The sequence below is a fragment of the Silene latifolia genome, chromosome 1 (genome assembly GCF_048544455.1).
Source record: "Silene latifolia isolate original U9 population chromosome 1, ASM4854445v1, whole genome shotgun sequence".
Classification (NCBI taxonomy): domain Eukaryota; kingdom Viridiplantae; phylum Streptophyta; class Magnoliopsida; order Caryophyllales; family Caryophyllaceae; genus Silene; species Silene latifolia.
Window position 1 is genome coordinate 26,971,256 of NC_133526.1, and position 24,307 is coordinate 26,995,562.

General features: G+C 36.2%; 1 long non-coding RNA gene across 1 annotated transcript; it reads left to right on the forward strand.

Moving 5' to 3' along the window:
- The first annotated feature begins 3,231 nt into the window (after window positions 1-3,231).
- Window positions 3,232-8,865, forward strand: LOC141657215 (uncharacterized). Its single transcript, XR_012548693.1, has 3 exons — window positions 3,232-3,550; window positions 7,319-7,383; window positions 8,474-8,865. It is a non-coding gene; the product is annotated as an uncharacterized LOC141657215 (long non-coding RNA).
- Window positions 8,866-24,307: the final 15,442 nt, after the last annotated feature.

Sequence of the window (24,307 nt, forward strand, 5' to 3'; positions counted from 1 at the left end):
TCATTTTCCAACATTTGTTGTTAAGCGACTTCGGAATAGGATACAAAATACCTAAATTATCTGCTATTCTTTTTGGTGTAAAATAGTAGTAGGCCGTTGCTCCTTCTAGCATATATTATGCAGTTCCGATTTCATAAAAATCTAATATACTCTTTACAAAAGAAACCGGTTATATGATATGCCTTTTGAGATACAACGAAGGAATATTAAATTAAGGTGCACTCTTAATTTGATCTTAATATATGCTAACTAGGTTTGTGACCCGTGAAATTCACGGGTTTATCTATTTTAGTTTTGATATTTTTATCGTATTGTTAATATTTTTTCGAGCAATTAGTTGTTGATTCATTTAAAAATATACAGTTTTAAAATATTAGAAACTAGTATTGGTGCCCGGCTTCGCCCGGGCTACCTCTATTTACCATTAATTTTTTTTTCATTAATATATTTTTCTATGACATATCCTAAAATTACGATGAAATAAATTTTGAGACAAATTCACTACTACCGCTATTAATATTTTACTCTTATTAATGAAACAATAGTAATAACATTTCACTACTTGTCCGCAATCAATGTTACTTTCACTACTCTCGCCATAATTATTGTTACTGTCACTACTGCCGCATTAATATTGATGATTTCACTACTTCCGCCGTAATTATTGTTACTTTCACTATTGCCGCATTAATATTGATTATTTCACTACTCTCATTGTTGTTTCTACCACTTTCACTAATCTCGCTGATAATATTGTTACTTTTACTATTCAAATGAGTGATTACTATCATATAACTATATCCAATGTTACTACAATTCTTTTTTTACTGACGAAATTACTTTTACTACTTAGGCATGCAATTTTAAGAGAATTATATATTTATATAAATATATTACATATATGCATTAAATCATATCGAAGGAATTATGCAATATTATATATTATGGAATCTAACTTGAATTATTTATAACCTACTTATATTATATTTTTATATGCTAAATAATTAACATTTCTATACATCTAATAAACTATAAAGTTTAATAAAATTACATAGATTTTAAATTTAATATATATAATTTTATGATGATAATAATTAATACCATAAGTGTGCATGTTTATACTAATTAATTAATTATTTTATTTTAAGGAAATTGACCATCTTAATTAATTATTTTATTTTAAGGAAATTGACCATGTTTTAGTCTCTTACAAATGTTTAGGAAAATTACCAAGCTTCTATATAATTTAATTTTAACCCAAACTATATAATATTTGCACTAAGATCCCTTAATCGGGTCCATCACACGGTGCTAGTGATTTAAAACTATATAGTATAATTAATTTGTATAACTTTCTTTAATTATATTAAAGTGCCTTGGTTTCTGGATTTAATATATAGTATTGATTAGTTAGTTAATACCTTATTTCTTTGACAACTTTAGTTTATTTTTTTAAATCAAATCCTGCAAGTGACAATGTGGTAGCTACTAATTTTGAGAAACTTGACAACGGAGCAATGACAAAGACGACTCATTATATATACGTGTGTTTTACTCCGCAATATAATAAAGTGAGTTTTTTAAATATTAAAAGTTGAAACCATCCGTATATAATAAACTAGTCTTAAACCCGTGCAAATTGCACGGGATTGCCATTTAAAATTTTGTTATTATTAAAAACGTAGAAAATAATGATTTAAGTTTTTATTGGTCATATTTAAGATTTTATATTCGTATTATAATTTCATTTGCAATTAGGAAGGTTGTACATCGCAAAGATGTAATATTGTACGTTCCAAATATAACCCGTGCAATTATTTTTGTAATTCTTATTTCTAATACAACTATATAAATTATAAATTATTATGTAAATTTTGTTTTTTTTTTAACAAATAATACAAATTGTAGACGAATAGCTTTATATGTCATTAAATAAAATTTGATTAAGCACGTACATACATGTTTGTTCACCCCTACGATCTATTACTCGTAACTTAGAGGTATACTTTTTTTACTTATATGTATGTACAATAATCTGAACATGGGTTAATACTTAATATACATTATCACAATAATAAGGTTGAGCCATGTAGTCAATGTAGACCTACCTGTCAAAACTTGACTGACCCATAAACCTACCCTAACCCAATTTGTTTGTTAGGATCAAAGATTAGCAAATTTTGGCCAACGACTCGATTATTCCAAATCCAAAATGACCCGTTATTTTAAAGTTAAAACCCGACTCATTGACATGTCAAACTTCACATTTTAAAGTTCCAAATCAAAGATGTAGACATAAATTGGCCAAATGTCTGAATAAGTTATCTAAATTTACATATAAAGATGTAAAATTTTACAAATTCATATTTAAGATGAATATAATGATTTTATAGTAAAAGTTGTTTACATATTACTCCCTTGGATAGATAAAATATTGTTCAATCTATCTCAAAATCCCGTTTTAATTATAAAACGGGTATCCCGTAATAAGATATACTATTTCATACAATTTTGGTCTATCAATATGACCCATGTAAGTAACACTACACAACTTCTCATTTAAGACAGACACCCATTATCCATCTTAAGATTTGAATAGGTTAAATAATTACCACTTTTCTCATTAGTCAAAAGTGGCCCGTGTAAAGCAACAAACCAATATAAATATAACATACTCCGTGGAAGAGAAAACCTAGTCGCCGCCACCGTTCAACCCATTTTACCCAATTTGTGTTCATTCTAAATAAATCTTGTTTTACCCATTTGCATTTATCACTTTTATTAGTGTTTTGCTAATACTTCATTAATATACAACTCATACTCGTTCTCTTTCTAACCCTTCTTCAGCCTCTCGCTCCCACTCACTCAAATTATATGAAATCCCTTTCATACATATCACTTTCAAATCTTAATCAACTATTTGACATACATGAAAGGTAGATTATAAGGAGTTAAAAAAAAGAGGAATACTATCTACCTTCTCCTTCCAACCTTCTCTTCTACCTTCTCCTCTCACAATCGATTAAAATATCGCTTATTTTGCTTCTTCTACTTGTCTTGTGACCCCACCCGATATATATTAATTTAATCGGTTGTGAGAGGGTGAAGGGAGAATGTTGGAGAGAAGGTCGGAAAGAGAAGGTTGGTAGCACTCCTAAAAAAAAGTAATATATGGATCATTTTACAGACCAACATTTCATTTCTCTCTCTTCTTTTCTAGAGAGAGCTTTTCTCTTTTTTTTTTGAGAGCACGTGCTAACCTATCCCTAATCCTAATGCTTATCCAAAACTTTTACCCAAAACACTATCATCAATCTTAATCAAATCAAAACCTGCAAATTCTCTGCAAATTCTCCAACAAATTAATTGGGCATTTGCAAACCCTAGACTTCTATGTCTGACAATCCAACAATATTCCAAATCTTAAACGTCTAATTCTTGCATTAATATTGCTAATCATTGTTTTGCAGATCATTTAATTGGACTTCTACTTTTTTTTAGGCTCGAGGCTAATTAAGCCAATAGTTCTTCTTCCTCTGATGGGGAATTTGTAAGTTTCCTTTTCCCTATAGTTGTGTGATGACAGCTGCTTGAGCACTTCATCTATAAAAGGAAATCAGAATAGGTTTGTTCAAACCATCAAATTTCTTAAAACATCAAGAATCTTTTATTAAAAAGTGTAATATCTATAAAGAAGTTTCTTTTGAATCTTGTCCCTCAAAAATGGAGTTTGAAAGACAATTAGGTTGTTTTGGAGAGGGAGGTGTGGGGAATGGGGTTGCTGGGCATGATCATGGGATGGAGGGAGGTCATGTTGTGCATTGTAATATGTATATTTTCAATTAACACGTTTTTTTTCATCTGTTTTATATTTTTTCTACGGAATTGGTTTTGTTTTTTTTTCTCTTTTTATTGTGTTAATTTCTTTAATAATTTTTTCTGATATTTTTCATTTCATGCCATTTTAACATAATTAATTATTTAGAACCTTGCTTCAAAAATTTTGTATGGTAAGCTTTGCTCATAAGTTATTGAATTTTGTAGATCTAGTGACTCATTTATTAAAAATGTTATCCATGAAATTTTTTCAAGAATTTTTGTTTGTATTGTTTTTTTCGTTGTCATTTTTCTCTTATATCATTGTTTTGGATTTATTTTCCTGACATTTATTTATGAATTATGTTTATTAATTACTGTTAATTAACCAGAAACATATACTATGTGATTTCAGTTGTAAATCCTAAAACTAAATTCTGTAATCATAAATTTGTACATTTATTTGCTGCTCTATATTGTATGATTGTATTACATTGCAAAAGTTATTTACTTATCGAAATGACACCTATTTAATTTTCGATTTTAATCAATGTTATAAAATCTATAGATTACAAACCTGCTTTACATATTTGAGTAAGCATATTATCATATGCCAAGGTAATTAAAATAATGTACAAAACGTGGGTTGCTAAAAAAGTGGAACTTTGAAAAAGTTGACTTTTAACCACAGAGCAACACGTAGACTATGTGGTTGTTCTTTTAATAAATAAGATTTCGTATGGAAAAATCTTCAATGATGCCTTACAAGGTTGTAAACTCAATACCTCAGTATAGTCATCTCCAAATTATTTCCAGACCTCTCCATCAACCCTCCCGTAGAAATATCTTTAAAGTTTTATCACCACGTGCATGCTTCAAATATTATTTACATCCGAAAAACATTTATTATATCGATAGAAAAATATTAAATACGATTCAATGGTATGGTCGGTATCTACTCCATGTATTATGAATTAAATTTTCATTTCAATTGCTCAATAATATAAAAAACTATATTTCCTAAATTCGAATTCCAAGAGGTTCATAAATTTTTTTAAGTTCCTTATTACTATTTCAAGAATTTGATCCATCTCTCATTATACTTATGTTCACGATCCTATAGAAAAACAAAAATAGTATTAAAGACTATAAAATAATCTATTCCGGTTTTGAAAAAAATAAACACATAAACTTAAAAAATATACGTATTAGAATTTAGAAACCATACTATTTAATATTTATCTGAAGGTTCACTTTTGCTTCTTTTTAGTACGCTTCCTTTTAGTACATGTCTTGATAATAGTTCATATGAAATGAAAAAGAAAAATATATGTTAGAGATGATTATACTCATGAATACAAAAATATAAATTCAAATAGGTTGATCAAGAAAGCATAATAGTAAAATTACACAACAATATACGCTTCATAACAAATTTTAAAAAATATTTTAAGATCTCCATTTTGAGATCAACGATCATCTTATAATGGTTAAAAAAGCATAAACCACTTAAAAAAGTAAGGTAAATTTTATAGAAAAACAATCAAAAGGTGGGAGTTGGAGAAAACTTAAATTGGAAGAGGAAATGACATAATTAAAATGATTAATTATAGTCATGATGGTTCGAAAAGTAAATTGTGAAATTTTAAAGATTTTTCATTCAATTATTTGTACTTATTTATTTACCATTAATTATGAGAGTAGTTTTTTTTTAGGGAATTATGAGAGTAAGTTTTATGTATTATTCTTGTTTTGAAAAAAAAAATACATAAACGCAACTTAAAAACATACGATACGAAGTAGAATTTAGAAATCATCTATATAAACTTATAAAACAAGAACCACTAAACATAAATCTAGACACGTGTCTCATTCCCATCAGAAATTTTCCCGCCCTCTGTACTCTTTACTAGGCTAAAAATATTGAACTAACCCTAATGACAAATAATATTAGTCGTCATATTTATTTTTCAAGCCTCCCTTTTCTCTTCTGGTCTTCTCAATTTGTGTTCATTTATACATCTCTGCCAATACATCCAAACATATCAACCTGATTTAACTGCCTCTCTACTCATGAGAATGAACATATTGTTTATGGTAATCTTCTCCAATAACTCTAATTGGTTTTGATTTTTTTTTTTCCATATATTTCTTGCGATCAATCAATTACGGGGTAATTATTTTCAATTACATATGTTTTTTATGATAATATGTTGACATCTGATTTTTCTCTTTTCGACAGATTCAATATTATACTTTGTTGTTCATGGTTGTATTTAGTATTTGCAATTATTGAGGTTGCTTCTTAATGTTTAATTAGGATTTCTGAAAATATGAAAATAATGGGTCTGAAATATGAATTTTTATTACGATTTAGTTGCCTTATGTTCGGATCTCCATATTATTATAGAGTTAGTCTCGGGTATGAGGGTTTTTACATTACTAAAGTTGTCAAATGGATTTAAACACAATCCTATTAATGGGTAAAAGTGATTACTAGAATATTCGTTTTACGATCAATTTGTTTAAAACCGCCTTATACAAGTATTTGTGTCGGAGTTTTGGTTGCAAAAGTTAAAACTGTGAAAGCAGTCTTCATTTCTATGTTAGTCAGGGTCATTTCATTGATAGTTTGGTATAAAATTGACGCTGAAAACAAATTTAACTATAGCATATGAAATTTGACATTTATGTTAAAAACATTTCGTTAAGAGTTTAATTTATACAATGTGAATGTATTGGTTAATCCATTAATGGGAGAGATCCGTCAATACTGATGGTGTCTGTTAATTTATTGAAGCCTCGGCTAATTCGGCATTTTAACTGATGGTTTGAGTTTTAGGAGTAACAATAATTTCTAAAATAACTGTCTCTTACGGTGCAGGGAGCGTGACCAGGTTACACTTCAATTTCCTATGACATGTCATAGTAGTATAACACTATAACCCAAATGGGAGGGGACATTGTTAGTGGTAATTAGCCACCTTATATGTCAATAAGATTTATTCAAAATCCTAATAATGGTTATGCTATATATATCTTAAAAAGTTTGCACTCATATTTTGTTACAGTAGTACAAACAATAAAGTTGCTCAGTGTGTAAAAACCCAAGGGTAACATATGGCGGGACTCAGGGGATCATATACTGGGGATCATATATTGTCTGTCTCACGAGCTTTTTAAATCGTGAACCAATATTGAAGTTTTATGTCGCTCTAATCATCAAGAGGAACCATTGTTGGCAAATTGCAAGTTTTAGAAACCTTTATTTCCGCCTTTTAGTTCGTTATAGCGTTATCTTAGAAAATATCTTCACAGAATCAGATTTTAAAGAGGTAAATAGTTTTCTGTTGTGTTTTTAGTATTATTTCCAATTCCTTATTAGTATAGTTTAATATAGATTGGATTTTGATAGAAAAAATCACTGATTTATGTGTAACTTTGTTATTGTTTTGTTAATTTCGTTGATTTATGCTTCCCCTGTTCCTTTAGTTTTCTGCAGAATACGATAGGAAAGAGCGAATCGGGAGATGCTCGAGTTTCATGTTCATTGCTTCATTGATACAAGTATGTTAAATTGTTCGTTTCAGTTACCGATTGAGACATGATATTTCTTAGTATTATTTCTCATCTTTCCATCTCAAATTAAGATATGTTTGAATTTAATTAACCTCCCTCCCCATTAAGATTAAACGGATTTTGCCAACTACCTTGAAACCAATATCTAATTGGTTTTGATACAACTTAATGTCGTTGTCTCATGTGAATTGTTAGTTTCCTGTGATACAAAATGATGACGCCCAATTATTTATACATTAGGAATTGGTTTTATGAATGATCTTCCAAAAATGTTACTAATCTTTTTCTGCATTTGCTCCATATAATTTCACTGTCTTTTCATTATATTTGGTATGTTCGTGTAGTTGCCCAAGTTTTTTCTTTATTGTAAATAATTTTTTTCTCAATCTAATATGGTGAATTGTGAAGACGTGAAAGTTGGAAAGTTTGTTTTTATTCTAATATCGTGAAGGACTTCCCCCCGTCAGTCATGTGTATTCATCCATAAATGGGAATCTAGAGGTACATGCATTCACTTGGTTATTATTTGAGGATAGAGATCCGGGTGGATTACATTATTTGAGGATATGGATTCTATGTCATGCGTGTACAATAAAAGGAGTTGTGCAAATAGTTGTTGTACTCCATATTTGTCATTAACGATTTTATATAGACACGTACCCCTTTTTTCTCAATTATTTGTTTACTTTACATTAAAATACTCCTCAAAAAGAATATATAAGGTAAATAAATAAATGGGATGGAGGAAGTATGAATTTTACAAAGTAATTGTTTTTAGAGAAATTCCAAATGACCATAAGTAAACTTTTGCTTCAAATTTGGCGTTAGGATCATTTTTAAGGGATTAAGATTCATTTAGTCACAAAATTATTATATTGTGGACAATAATAGTCTACTCTTTTATGTTCTACACTATGACCTGCAAAGGGTAGTTATTTGTCAATGAATGTTACATGTATGCTTACGGTGATTTTGAGACGCTTTGTTTTAGTTCACCATGTCAGCTTAAGGTTTGATTTTGAGTAGTGACAATAGTTTCTAATATAGCTTACCCTTATGCTACGAGGAGCACAAGCAGATCACAATTCACAACTACATGGCTTATGACATGCCATGGTGAAATTCAGACGCTCCAGGGACTTCTGCTACGTACTTTCTTAGTCGAGTCGAACTGGCCAAGAGGAGCTCGGAGAGGTTTCAATATTGGGAATTTGTTTACTCGGAAATAACGTACTTTGCAATTGATAAAGCCGAGCAAGTGGTTGATTCAAGAAACGAGGGATGAAAGTTGACTTTGAATGACTATTGTTTTGAAGGGGACTTCAAAGGACTACTGTTTTCAATGTTTTTCTATGTTAACAAGTCTAATTGTTTGTTGTACATGATTCTATTAACAAGTTTAATTGTTTGTTGTACATGACGAATTAGACTTTGAAGGACACTACTGTTTTCTACTTTATTTTCAAGAAACAATGGATGGAATTTGATATAAACAATAAACTGACACAAATGAAAAAGTTAGTCTACATTTTTGTCTTACTTTGGTCCCTATAAAGCAGGTTTACACACATAATGTGAAAATTGATAAATTTAATAGAGTAAACTAAAAAAATTGATAAATTTAATTAAAAGTTTCAATTTTTTTATGGGTGACCGTCCGTACAAGCCCCCACATAGCTCCATCACCGATCATAAATGCTCTTTACATTTGTTCACTCATGTTGAATTTCAAGTCAATAATATTGTCCTCTAATTTATTTGTGCAAAATATCGTACATTCATACTAATTTTCGTAACTATAAATAACTAACTAACTATATATATTATTATACACTAAAACTTGGGAGAGACGGTCTCTCATTAAATTATTGAGAGACCAATCTTTCGTACCCTTTTATTTGTATTTCGTACCCCTTTTGTTGTTGATCGTAACATAATAATTTTGTATCTATTTACATAATAAATGTACCAATTTAATCATTAATCATGATTTGTACCTATTTTATTACCTTTAGTACTACTTTTTCTTAAAATTGTACAATGGTCTCTCAATAAAGCTTATTAAGAGACCGTCTCTTAGGAGACCTACTCATTATTATATATACCCGTGCAACTTTGCACGGGTCCTAAAATAGTGTAAAGTAATATAAAATTCCTTCCCTGGTAAGCTCCTAGGAAGCCTGACGATTTGCTATTGTATTAAAAAAAATAAAAGAAAATTTCTAAAATGTCCCACTGGAAATGCCAAAGAGAAAAGCCGCTAGGGACTTTTCGCGACTTCACCTAAAAACAGGAAAAAAAAAATCAAATAGATGACGTTTTCATACCGAATGACTTAAACTTTTGACAAACACACACTCTCTCTCCTTTCCCTCTTCTCTCAATTTCTCCCAAAAATCCAACAAACTTAAAAAAATAAAAATTAACATTTAGCTAAGAAATCAATGATTGAACCCGAATCTCTGATACGTTAACAAACTATTAATTAAGCGCATCTTACTTTTTTTTGTCTTCAAATCCGCATTAGATGACGTTAGATGTCGTAATTATCGTTTTGCCTTTCGTATTAATTATTTACATAAATTCCTTTGAATAGCTTATGTTTCATTTAATTTTAAACAACATATGACATTTGAAATCCAAAGTCCGTTCATATGACACGTTGAGTCTCAACGTCCAACCATGGACTGAACCAGCCATAGAGAAACGTTGATACCCAACGTCTGTCCATGGATATCAACGTTCCTCTATGGCTGGACGTTGACACACAATATGAAGTGTTATAATTAATTAAAAAAAAGGAAACAAACAATCATTGTGGACAAGGCCCTCGGGAATTGCGTCCGCGGGATCCACACTAGGCATAATCGACTCGAGGTTCTTTCGAATCGAATTAAGACAAATTAGAGTCGCCACCAAGTTTTATGGGAACTTGAAACTGTTCAAGTCAACTTTACACCTTTCATCGAAAAGCATAAAGCCAATCGACTACGAGTGATTAAAGATAAAGACTTGTACCCTATATCACTCGATTTGAATGACTCTCGTAATCCAATGGTATTTAGACGGATCCACAAACCATAGATCTTGAGTAAGGGGTGAGGGTACGTGTTAGGAAGCCCATAAGGACACCTAACCCCGCCCGTCAATAACGGCCTCTACTAAGTCAAGTATCGGATTTCAAACAAGGTCATAGCTACTACGATATATGATATGCAAACATCGTTTTCAAAACCCTAACATGTGAAGTTTCTATGTCGATTTAGATGCAACTAAACTAACTTTGTCAAAGTTGTAATTTAGCATGTGGGTTGATTGATCTATCAACATACAAAACAAAGCAAACAAGGCTTAGGGGGAATGGGGGAGCCGTTGGGATCTATCCTATTACAACCCAGGCATTTCATGCCGACACAACGAGGAATTAAAGATACAACTCGATCTAAATACAATTGCTATATACGACACCATACACGACACACGGCCATTCGGCCTAGAAAAACGTGCACAAAGGGGTGGCCCACGGCTCACATGACTCACGGCCTTGGGTCACTCCTCGTAATGCGTGCTTTCACTTAATCTTATCGAATTAGACATTGGGTCACACACCAAAGCATGCATTAGCATAAATCGGGCCATGTTGCTTTAAACAACATGCATTAGCATAAATCGGGCCATGTTGCTTTAAACAACATGCGATTTACTACGCTCTTACATGCATTAGGGCACAACCATCTAACCAAACAAGACTAAGATTTTTGAAAGAGGTTTTGACTCGATAAGAGAAAACTAACTTGAAAATTACAAACAAACTACCAAACACGACTCGATAAACAAAGTAATTACAAGATACGAAATAACGAGATAAAGATGAGAAAACAACGAGAAAAGGGACTACGAGGACACGGCCAAACACGGCCTACACGATCTAGCATACCCTAATCCTTAGGTTAGATTCATTAGGTTAGATAGATGATTGCGAAACGGGATAGGAAACAAGTTAGAAAACGAGTTAGAAACAACGTTGATCGATTGGAAGGATGTCGCGCAAAGGTGTATTCTACACGGCCTAAGGGGTCAAATTAGGTCAAGTTCGCTAACTAAATTAACTCATCGAGTGTTAATAAGACGGTGCTAATCACGCACTCTTATACTAGCGAGAAATTCTGTGAAAGAGAGAGATGTATTCAATTAAGTTACAGAATTGTCAGTTGATTTTTAAAGCTATGTCGATGTACCCTAACGTATCTAATTAGGTTATTAAATTGATCTAATGTCATCTAAACGAGTTATATGTTAACAATCAGAGGTCAAACTAACATGTGAATGGGTCCTAAGGTGGGTCGAATCACACGAAACAAAAGAGGGGTCAAAAGCGAAGAGCGAAGTTAGAACTCGTTTTATTAATGCCCTACCTTGAACACGAGGATATGTAAATGAGACGGGGGTGTACGACCGACTGATGTAGCGGTTTCTTTCCCATCTCAAGTCAACGCGGGTGTTCATGGTGGTACTTTAACTCATACTCGGACTAAACTAGTTTCGTAGTTAATTAGAACAATCGATAAACAAAAAAACGATAAACAAACAAAAACAAACTATAAAAAACAAACATAAAAAACGAAATAAAAGGGAGAAAGAAGAGGATTTGATGCACCCTCAACCTACATGTATCGTTGACACCGTCTTGGGTCGTAATCGATGGTAGATTTTATCTCGAGAGGCCGTCGTCGACGAAGAAACAAAGCAAACAACACGTTTTTTGCAAATCTGGACAACAACTTTCAAACTGCGATTTCTCTCTCGTTTCACGGTGAAAATTTGATTTAAAAGATGTTTTGAAAACTAGAAAGAGAGGAGAACAGATATCTTAAAACAATCCCTGCTCTTTTTGAGTTATTGGGCACGAAAAACGAGCACAAACAGAACTGGACAGACAGGAACAAACCGCGAAAACAGAGTGTATAACACTCTGTTTTTCGAGGGAATTCGTGTACTCTCAAGGGCAATTTGGCTCGTAAATCTTTGTCTAATGTGTAGATGGATGTTGTATGGTTAATTTGGAACAAGAAAATCGAATTTTGATGGAAGTTTGAAGGGAGAACGAACGGTTTCAAAGAGGACACACAAACTGATTCTCTGTTTGTATGTCGGTTTTGTCGAGGGTTTTTGGGAGGTAATTAGGGTTTGTTTCTGGAGTTTAAAGCTTGTAAGTGAAGGTTGTATGTATGGAGAACTTAGAGGAATGAATGTATGGTGAAGGGGTGGTATTTATAAGGAGTTAAAGTAGGTTAAAAGGGGGGAGAGGCAGACGGGCTCCCCTGAGCATAGCTGCTGTCCAGCAGCTTTTGTGGGGTTTTCTAGGGTTTGTATGGGGGGTTTTCTTGGTGGTTAAGGTAAGGTAATATGGGTAGGATATTAGGGTATGGGTTAGGGTTAATGGGCACGGGTTTTGGTAGTGTTTGGAGCGGGTTTTGGACTCGGGTTTGAGCTGCAAAACAGGGGGGCTGCTTTGTGTATGCGGGCTGTTTGGGGGTGATTTGGGGCGTGATTTGGGCCATGGATATGGGGTTCGAACTGGGGTTGGATGGGTAGAGGCTTAGGTTGGTTAGTGTACTCGAGATTCGTGCCAACTCGTAAAGAAAACGGGCTCAAAAACCGAGCTATAATCGAGCTCCAAAACGCGTGTTTAAAACGAGTTTTTTTTCGATTTTTAAATCGATTTTTCAAATCGATTAACGCATTAAAATAAATGATTTTTCAAATCAAATACACTCATAAAATGATTTTTCAAATCAATTATTTATTTTATTTTCAATAAAATAAACTTGAGAAAATAAATTCAAAATAAAGCAATAAAATGAATTTACTTAAAAAAACATTTAATTTAAATATCATTTAAATTAATAAAATACTCCGTCGACAACGCTCATTCTACATCGTAAAACGAACCCAAATAATGACAATGACAACTAAAGAATACATGTGTCCTATCATCATCGGGTGTTTGTCGGGTTCTCTATAAATTCCAATATCGACGGATACGGGTATCTACAGAGCCCCCACTTTGACTGAGGCTTGGACAAGGCGAAAGTCAAAGTATACCCCAGGTCCCTCTCGACCTGAGGATTCTGCGGGTCGTTTATAGTCCATTAGACTTGCGTATATAAGCTCGCCAGCCATAAGAAGAGATCATACCTGAAACTTCGCTGGGGATTGACTCTTGCTTCTGTTGTGTCAAATTATCATCGTTGGTCGTTGACCTATAAAATGCTTATATGGTGGATTGAGCCTTATCCTTAGGCGCCTACGTATCCGTTTCTGACGGAATCAAACCCGCGTCGTAGTTCGGCAACTGCTGACACATACCCAAAGTTTATCATCTGCTGGCAGGTGCCCAAATGGGACGGGACTTTCCGAGGAGGTTGCCGCCGCTTTCGTCATTTGCTTTCAGCTACGGAATTCTTCCATTTCATACTCTTGTATTGAATTGAATTCTTGGTGGATGTCATCCTTACACCTTGATAATGGTCTCTGAAGCCAACGGCTCTAGAGCCCCCAGTTTGTGATGGCTCTAAAGTCGAAGACTTTAGAGCCCCCAGTTGAAGCATATCCTGCTACATTTGAAACACAAAAACGTACTAGCAATAATCATCACATAAGCACATTTGGATCATCGATCTTAAAATTGGATTATTTGAAAGATTGGGTCATCGACCCGAAAATTGAATTTGAAAATGTTGAATAATTGGGCCATCGACCCGAATTTTGAATCACTTAGAATATTGGGCCATCGACCCGAGGTTTGAAGTTGAAGTGTTGGAATGCTGGGTCGTCGACCTAAAATTAAATTTGAATGACTGGGTCATCGACCCGAAATTTGAACAAGTTGAAAATTTTGAATAATTGGGCCATCGACCCAAATTTTGAATTTGATTAAATTTGAAATGAATTCCTTGGATGTTGGGTCGTCGACCCAAAATTTGATGCAAAAAGTTTTTGAAATTTCGGAATTCTGAAATATTTCGCATTTTGAAATTGAACCTTGATAGGTGAGCAGGAAATATGACTCAGACACTCTGTATGACCCGTAAATAACGTGGGCGTAGCCCGCTACCGTAAAACAAAAAAAGAAAATAAAACCGTAAGTGTGCACGGGTTTTAATTCGATTATTGACTTGTTGGGGGTAGAAATGTAAATTGGCCATTCTGGCGCCAAAAGATGGCAAATGGGAATCACAAGGTCGTCGGACTTAGGACGGAGATATCATATGGCATGGGCGTGCTCCCGAGGGCACATGGGAATCAAGATCATTTGGCATTGACAAGGTGGATTAAACTCACGGAGCGACAACGTTGGCTTCGCCCAGACACTAAACACAGATTTATTTTATGAGAACACTTAGACATCACACATCACTCTTGTTGGGAACATTCTGTCACTCTTCTCCTCGCCTCCTTTCTTTTCAGCGAGTTTCATCATTTCTTGCCACCGCCTTCTTTCTTTTCAGCGGGCTTTTACTATTTTTCTTCCACGCCTTCTTTCTTTTCAGCGGGTTTTTCATATTTTCTGTTCCCAATACAAACCCACATCTATGTGACTCAGCATCTTTGCCTAAACCATTAGATAAAGCTCATTCTGAGACTCGATACTATTCATCCGAACCTATATCCTCATCCTAGGCTACATCGAGTGCTAAGACCGACTCAAACAAAGGTGGCTTCATTTGGACTTGGTTAGGACCCGTATGAAACCGACAAGATGACAACTTGGTTGATGAGTGGATTGAATCCCTTATTCTGAAGGACTGCCTACGTATTCGCGTGGAGCGAAATCAAATCCGACGAAGTTCGATCAAGGTGCATTAAATTGGCATTTTGATTGTGTGTACACACTCAAAGGTTTCACCTAAGGTATCATGTCGTATCCTATTCTAGCCTGTAAGGTACCGTTAAATCCCGTGTTTGGGGTTAGGTGTAAAAGGCTTGGATCTTTTGGGATGTGGAGCTTGGTAATAACAAGTTGGAATGGTTAACCATCATTCTAAAGGTTTGTTTTGTGGTGCTAAGGCCAAGGGCTATGGTTGCTGATGTGGTTGGAATGGGTGTCTCGGGTTTGATGAACCATGAGTGCAAATGGGTTGAAAAATGATGTGGGTTCAAATTTCCATGTCTGGACCCTAAAGGCTGGGTGTAACAACACAAGCGGAATAATTCTCAAAATTCCCGACTATCCCTTTGTAACTGTCTCAGGAAGGACTTAGAGGTAGGGATGACTGCTGATGGCACTACCTGACCATTTTGGCTTCGCCTTTGAACTTCGATCAACATTTCGACATTTCTTTTTATTTTCTTCTTCTTCTTCTTTTTTTCTTTCCCTTTTTCTTTTTATTTTTCATCTCTTTTTTTTTTTCATTTTTCATTTTTTTCTTTTGCTTTTTTTCTCGTCCTTTTTTTTTCTCATCTTTTCATTCTTTTTCATCTTTTTTTTTCTTCTCTTCTTGAAAATGGTCTTCTATTCATTCCCTTAGTCACAAATGGATACACCTTGAAAACTGGGCTTCGCCAACTAATTTGGGTAAGAACTAACAATTCCTTGTTAGAACGGGTTGATATCTTCTCTCTTCGAGATGGGATGATTTTGTTGGGGAAAAGGCTTGCCTTCCATCATCGATAGGGGAAACAAGGAGCTAGTCCGGGTTTGTCATAGAATCATCTAAAAGCTTGTCACAAACATTGGTTCAGATGGAGGTTTTCTACCACCAGACATGGAATAGGTAAAGGAATCAAACACGGGATCCTAGTGTACCTTACATTTTGAAACGAGACATATTTCTACCCCAGGGATCTCTTTGAGTGTGTTGTGTATTTTTATCATGCTTTCGGAATGATTGAGGATTGAAAACAAGACATATTTGGAAACGTAACTGCAACTTTTTATTGGAATGGCAAAAGCTTAACAGACTCGAAGGAACGACTCCTAGGACACACCCTAGGTCATCGCGGAACAAACGACTCAACTTTAAGAAAATAAAGTCCTAGATTCGACTCGACTAAGAAAAGAAAACAGATCCCGACTCATAATTTTTCAAATCTGGTCTTGAGCTTTCCTTTGTTCAGCTGTCAGCTTAGATGCTCGGTTTTAGTCCTTGATCCCTTTGATGGTCTGCCTCCATCCTGAGGTAGTCCTCTGAGGATCTACGCCAGTGATGAAGGTTGGTGAATCGAATTGTCCTTTATTAACTTCGTTAACCAGAGGAGTACATTCTAGAGCAAGACTCCCGACTCGAATTTCATTCTTCGGGTTTGGCAAGAATTCAAAGCAATCCACAAATATCTTCCCGATAAACACCCCTTTCAAGTGACATGGGCGGATAAGATGGGAATAATCGACATTGTCTTCGACATAAACAAAGTTGGCGTGATCGCCAAATGGATTGGTGATGTTATTGGGTTTAACAGTTGGGATCGGGAGTGTTCCATTCTCGATCATGTCTTGAATTTCGTGCTTCAGTCGATAACACCTTTCAGTATCATGGCCTTTCCCTTGATGAAAGGCACAGTAGGCATTTGGTTTATACCATTTACCTTGTTGATCAGCGGGAGGGTCCGGAGTTGGACCAATAGGCTTCAACTTTCCTTGGGCTATGAGCCTTTGGAGAGCATATGTATAAGTGCATCCGATATCGGTGAATGCCCTAGGTGTTTGGCGCTGCGACTTCTTCGATTGCCCTTCTAAGAGATTGATGGCTTCATCAATATGGGTCGTTGCTGGGGCCTTGCCCTTAGACGATGAGGCCCCTTGGTATCCTTTTGGCTTCTCAGCTTCAGCCATTCGGACATCATCCTCTACCTTTATCCCGATTCTTATCAATTCTTTGAAAGAACCAAAATTCTGGTATTTCAGAGCATTACGGCAAACAGGTTGTAAATTCTTCACGAACTTATCTACCATTTCAACTTCATCAGGCTTTTTGGCTAGTTTCACACTTTCAGCGCGCCATCTTGCGAGGAATTCAGTAAAGCCCTCTTTTTCCTTTTGTGTCATCACTTCCAAAGTCCTTATGTTGGTTTGAATCTCAACATTGTCAAAGATAGTGCTTGCGTAACTCCACCGTAATATCTTCGAAAGTGGGGAAGTTCTTAAGGTCAAGATTATAGAACCACGCCTTCGGTGTTCATGCGAGATTTGAGCAAAAATTTCGAGAGCATGTCGTGAGCACTCCCTTCAGTGCTAAGTACCCTTTATAGGCCTTAACATGGTGGACTGGATCTTCAGTGCCCTTGAACTTTGGGATGTCAGTGAGTACCATGTTCGTGGGCAACTTATTCTGAACTGGGGCATAGGCCCTAGCATTTTCATAGTGGATGTTCTTCCCCTGGGAGAGTTTCAGACGGTCTTCAATGAACTTGAACCGTTTCTCCAGATCAGTTAGGGGTGGGGTAGATAGAGGGGAATCTTCACCCATCTTATATTCGATTGCATCCATTCGGGTCATCATGAGGTTCACGGCCTCGGTGAGCTTGTTGACAGCATCTTCCATTGCTTGACGTCGGGTTTTGGGCGGCCTTTCTACAAGAAAACCCCGAACCGAGTCAATATTTAAAGTAAGAGCCCCTGCACACTTAAGGACACGACACCAACTTGACTCAAGCAAAGACTCGACTTGAGACTAACTAACCAAAGGTTCGACTCACGGTTGGATTTAGACCTCGATTTATTTTAAACTCGACAAACGACATGACTCAAGCTATCATAGCTCGGTTCTAAACTGGACTCGGTGTGACTAAACCCGTGATTGGACTAACATAGCCCATAGGTTCGGGTGAAACGTCCTAAAGGGCCTAGTTTGGACGTTTCTGTGGACTATCCTAGACCAAATGGTCGACCAACATGACTCAAAGCCCAAGAGGTGAGCTTGGGTGACCCAACATGGTCGTGTTCTAGACTCTTGGAACGAAAAAACGTCTAGCCTAACACGGCCAGGACCCGGACACGACTCGACGCATTTCATGCTTGGTTGAGGTTCGAGAAACATTTTGGATTGAATTTGGAAAAAAACGAATAATTGATTTGAAAATGAGATTTGAAATGGGCAGCATGCCGGCTATAAAAGCTCATTTTGGCCGAAAATTCTAGTCCTATTTGGGCAGCATTCCGCGTTTTGAAAATCATGCTATTTTGAAAGTAAGTTGTTCAAAAGTTCGGTTTTGAAATTGACATGGAAATTTTGAAAAGAATCGGGAAAAAAAACACCTTGCACATTGTCATTCTCATGTTATAAGGATGTATGCTCCTAGACATCTCTAAGTCTCGGCAAGTCTTCTACAAGAAGGTCTATGCCCTCCATCCTTTTGCGGTCTTATAGAGCAAGGGCCTTTAGGTAGAGTACCTAGAAGAGCATCCCCACCATCAAGAACCACGCGAGGCGGAGCGGAAGCAAGCAATGTGCGAGTTCCTGGCATAGTGGGACGTCGCCCCCACGCATCACAAAGAAACGCTGGGACGGCCCGGGAAAATCCTTAAGGGTTTATGCATGAATCGTAGCACTATGAGTAATGTTTTACTTTCCAATACTTTCTTTTCAAGTTTCACCTCGGAGGAAAAGACCCTAGAAACAAAGTGTAACTAGTCCTCTTTTCCCCAAATGAGTCGCCAAATCGTGGACAAGGCTCTCGGGAGCTGTCCGCGGGATCCACACTAGGCATAATCGACTCGAGGTTCTTTCGAATCGAATTAAGACAAATTAGAGTCGCCACCAAGTTTTATGGGAACTTGGAACCGTTCAAGTCAACTTTACACCTTTCATCGAAAAGCATAAAGCCAATCGACTACGAGTGATTAAAGATAAAGACTTGTACCCTATATCACTCGATTTGAATGACTCTCGTAATCCAATGGTATTTAGACGGATCCACAAACCATAGATCTTGAGTAAGGGGTGAGGGTACGTGTTAGGAAGCCCATAAGGACACCTAACCCCGCCCGTCAATAACGGCCTCTACTAAGTCAAGTATCGGATTTCAAACAAGGTCATAGCTACTACGATATATGATATGCAAACATCGTTTTCAAAACTCTAACATGTGAAGTTTCTATATCGATTTAGATGCAACTAAACTAACTTTGTCAAAGTTGTAATTTAGCATGTGGGTTGATTGATCTATCAACATACAAAACAAAGCAAACAAGGCTTAGGGGGAATGGGGGAGCCGTTGGGATCTATCCTATTACAACCCAGACATTTCATGCCGACACAACGAGGAATTAAAGATACAACTCGATCTAAATACAATTTCTATATACGACACCATACACGACACACGGCCATTCGGCCTAGGAAAACGTGCACAAAGGGGTGGCCCACGGCTCACATGACTCACGGCCTTGGGTCACTCCTCGTAATGCGTGCTTTCACTTAATCTTATCGAATTAGACATTGGGTCACACACCAAAGCATGCATTAGCATAAATCGGGCCATGTTGCTTTAAACAACATGCGATTTACTACGCTCTTACATGCATTAGGGCACAACCATCTAACCAAACAAGACTAAGGTTTTTGAAAGAGGTTTTGACTCGATAAGAGAAAACTAACTTGAAAATTACAAACAAACTACCAAACACGACTCGATAAACAAAGTAATTACAAGATACGAAATAACGAGATAAAGATGAGAAAACAACGAGAAAAGGGACTACGAGGACACGGCCAAACACGGCCTACACGATCTAGCATACCCTAATCCTTAGGTTAGATTCATTAGGTTAGATAGATGATTGCGAAACGGGATAGGAAACAAGTTAGAAAACGAGTTAGAAACAACGTTGATCGATTGGAAGGATGTCGCGCAAAGGTGTATTCTACACGGCCTAAGGGGTCAAATTAGGTCAAGTTCGCTAACTAAATTAACTCATCGAGTGTTAATAAGATGATGCTAATCACACACTCTTATACTAGCGAGAAATTCTGTGAAAGAGAGAGATGTATTCAATTAAGTTACAGAATTGTCAGTTGATTTTTAAAGCTATGTCGATGTACCCTAACGTGTCTAATTAGGTTATTAAATTGATCTAATGTCATCTAAATGAGTTATATGTTAACAATCAGAGGTCAAACTAACATGTGAATGGGTCCTAAGGTGGGTCGAATCACACGAAACAAAAGAGGGGTCAAAAGCGAAGAGCGAAGTTAGAACTCGTTTTATTAATGCCCTACCTTGAACACGAGGATATGTAAATGAGACGGGGGTGTACGACCGACTGATGTAGCGGTTTCTTTCCCATCTCAAGTCAACGCGGGTGTTCATGGTGGTACTTTAACTCATACTCGGACTAAACTAGTTTCGTAGTTAATTAGAACAATCGATAAACAAAAAAACGATAAACAAACAAAAACAAACTATAAAAAACAAACATAAAAAACGAAACAAAAGGGAGAAAGAAGAGGATTTGATGCACCCTCAACCTACATGTATCGTTGACACCGTCTTGGGTCGTAATCGATGGTAGATTTTATCTCGAGAGGCCGTCGTCGACGAAGAAACAAAGCAAACAACACGTTTTTTGCAAATCTGGACAGCAACTTTCAAACTGCGATTTCTCTCTCGTTTCACGGTGAAAATTTGATTTAAAAGATGTTTTGAAAACTAGAAAGAGAGGAGAACAGATATCTTAAAACAATCCCTGCTCTTTTTGAGTTATTGGGCACGAAAAACGAGCACAAACAGAACTGGACAGACAGGAACAAATCACAAAACAGAGTGTATAACACTCTGTTTTTCGAGGGAATTCGTGTACTCTCAAGGGCAATTTGGCTCGTAAATCTTTGTCTAATGTGTAGATGGATGTTGTATGGTTAATTTGGAACAAGAAAATCGAATTTTGATGGAAGTTTGAAGGGAGAACGAACGGTTTCAAAGAGGACACACAAACTGATTCTCTGTTTGTATGTCGGTTTTGTCGAGGGTTTTTGGGAGGCAATTAGGGTTTGTTTCTGGAGTTTAAAGCTTGTAAGTGAAGGTTGTATGTATGGAGAACTTAGAGGAATGAATGTATGGTGAAGGGGTGGTATTTATAAGGAGTTAAAGTAGGTTAAAAGGGGGAGAGGCGGACGGGCTCCCACGAGCATAGCTGCTGTCCAGCAGCTTTTGTGGGGTTTTCTAGGGTTTGTATGGGGGGTTTTCTTGGTGGTTAAGGTAAGGTAATATGGGTAGGATATTAGGGTATGGGTTAGGGTTAATGGGCACGGGTTTTGGTAGTGTTTGGAGCGGGTTTTCGACTCGGGTTTGAGCTGCAAAACAGGGGGGCTGCTTTGTGTATGCGGGCTGTTTGGGGGTGATTTGGGGCGTGATTTGGGCCATGGATATGGGGTTCGAACTGGGGTTGGATGGGTAGAGGCTTAGGTTGGTTAGTGTACTCGAGATTCGTGCCAACTCGTAAAGAAAACGGGCTCAAAAACCGAGCTATAATCGAGCTCCAAAACGCGTGTTTAAAACGAGTTTTTTTTCGATTTTTAAATCGATTTTTCAAATCGATTAACGCATTAAAATAAATGATTTTTCAAATCAAATACACTCATAAAATGATTTTTCAAATCAATTATTTATTTTATTTTCAATAAAATAAACTTGAGAAAATAAATTCAAAATAAAGCAATAAAATGAATTTACTTAAAAAAACATTTAATTTAAATATCATTTAAATTAATAAAATACTCCGTCGACAACGCTCATTCTACATCGTAAAACGAACCCAAATAATGACAATGACAACTAAAGAATACATGTGTCCTATCATCATCGGGTGTTTGTCGGGTTCTCTATAAATTCCAATATCGACGGATACGGGTATCTACAATCATAATCAAGTTAATTTCAAAGTATAAAATTTGATTCCTAAGTTAACTAAAAAAAATAAAAATATGGGTTACTTACTTTTATGTGGACAATAAAGAAAAAGGTGATTGTCCGGTGGGTCAGTGGTGGCGTGGCCGGAGGGGGAGGTGGTTCGGTGGTTGTTGACGATGGGGCAGTGGTGGCGCGGCCGGAGAGGGAGATGGTGGTGTTGGAGGGTTTTGCTTTTGTTTTTTGAATAAGTGAAAGGGAGAGTGTGAGAGAGTTAGAGAGAGTAAAGGTAGTTTGATCTTTTTTTTTTTAAGAAAACGTCGATTGTTTAAAAACCGTCGTCGATGTTTTACAACCCAGTTGTATAACCGTCTCATTGGAGAATTTGTCATGCAGGGTAAGTCGAAAATTTAAAATTTCAATAAGAATATTTGGCACATTATTTATTTGACATGTATTAGTCAATAAATATACTACTCTCTCCATTTTTATAGCTTGTGTCGTAAAAAGTAAAAATGACATACTTTTAGAAAGAAAATGAAATAAACAAAAGTAGAGATGAAATAAGTACAGAGTGTCAGAGTATATGGGTTGTATACATGTAAGAGAAGTGGAATATCAAAAGATAAAATGCCATGAGCGTGTTTAAGTTACCAACAAACTTTTGTGATGAGTTACATTCGCTTGTTTCAAGGTTTTGGTGGGGTTTGGTCGTTCGGATAATGGTAGAAGGAAAATCTCGTGGGTGGTTTGGGATACGATATGTAACGGATTGAGTATGGGCTTTCCATATTTTTCAAAATGCAATAGAGCCCTTCTTGGAAAACAAGCGGGGAGGTTGATGATAGAAGAGGGGAGTCTTATGGTGCGAGTTATTAAAGGGAAGTATTTTCCGAATGTTTTATTCATTGACGTGAATAAGGAGTAATCAAGTTTCATTATGAGAACCACGTGGAAAGCGTAAGACGTTCTCTTGTTGGGCATTAGAAAACGATTGGAGACGACGCCAATACAAGGGTGTGGGCGACCCTTGGATCCACGACACCAAATTAAGAAGAGTACTTTTACCTAGAAAGGAGGATGGCAAAAAGGGTGTGGGCAACCCTTGTATTGGAGACGACACCAATACAAGGGTGTCGATGCTTGATGTCTCGCATACCCCATAGGATCAGGAATTTTAGTAATGGTTTAGCTGATGATTGGCTTCATAGCATTAGTTGATTAGTGTGATTTGTAAGGGGGCACGTCTTACTTGTATGGTGATGTAATATCTTCAAAGTTATATCAATATATTCACATTTCACCAAAAAAGAGGGTGCTCTACATATGACTGAGGATCACTTGTTGGAGGAAGCGGGTGGGTGCTAGGATCGACTAAAGTTGAGTCTTATTTTTGCCCTTGAAGTTGATTGTACTTTAAAAAAATGGTTGAGTGTTGCACAACAGATAGGCAAGTGATGTTGGGATATGGAAGAGATGGCATATGCACTACCAAATTGGCCTACAAACTGCTCGAAGTGTGATCCCGCGAGAAATAAGGCAGGACAATCAAACTATACACGTGAAAATGGATGTGCAATACAATTTGGAAGACCTTGGTACAAGTGTACTACTACCCCAAAATAAGGTGTTTGTTGAAAACGGTGTAATGAGTTACTTGCTATAACTTAGTTGTCTGGCTTGGTAGCAAATTAAAGATGATGGTTGTCACCGTTGTCATAGCAATAAGATTAAAGATGAATAAGAACTTAGTTCTAGCGGGTGAGAGAGTGCGTAGAGGGAGTTGGCCGTGACGAAGAGGATGGAATGCATGACGGCGTGTTGGTCTATCCGGGAGGATCAGAACAATTTAAGATCTTTGAAGGTGCGTGTTGGTGCTCGGAAAAAGTGGTGAGGACCGAGAAGGACTTTGGAGCTTTTATGTGAGATGATAGCGGTACAAGAAAGTGATGAGAAGATGGAGAAAAATGTTATGGTGGAGGGAGGGTAACGAAAATCGAATATGGGGAATGAAAGATTAATGTGGACATAGAAGTAATAGAAGGGATCGGAGTGGGACAAGGGG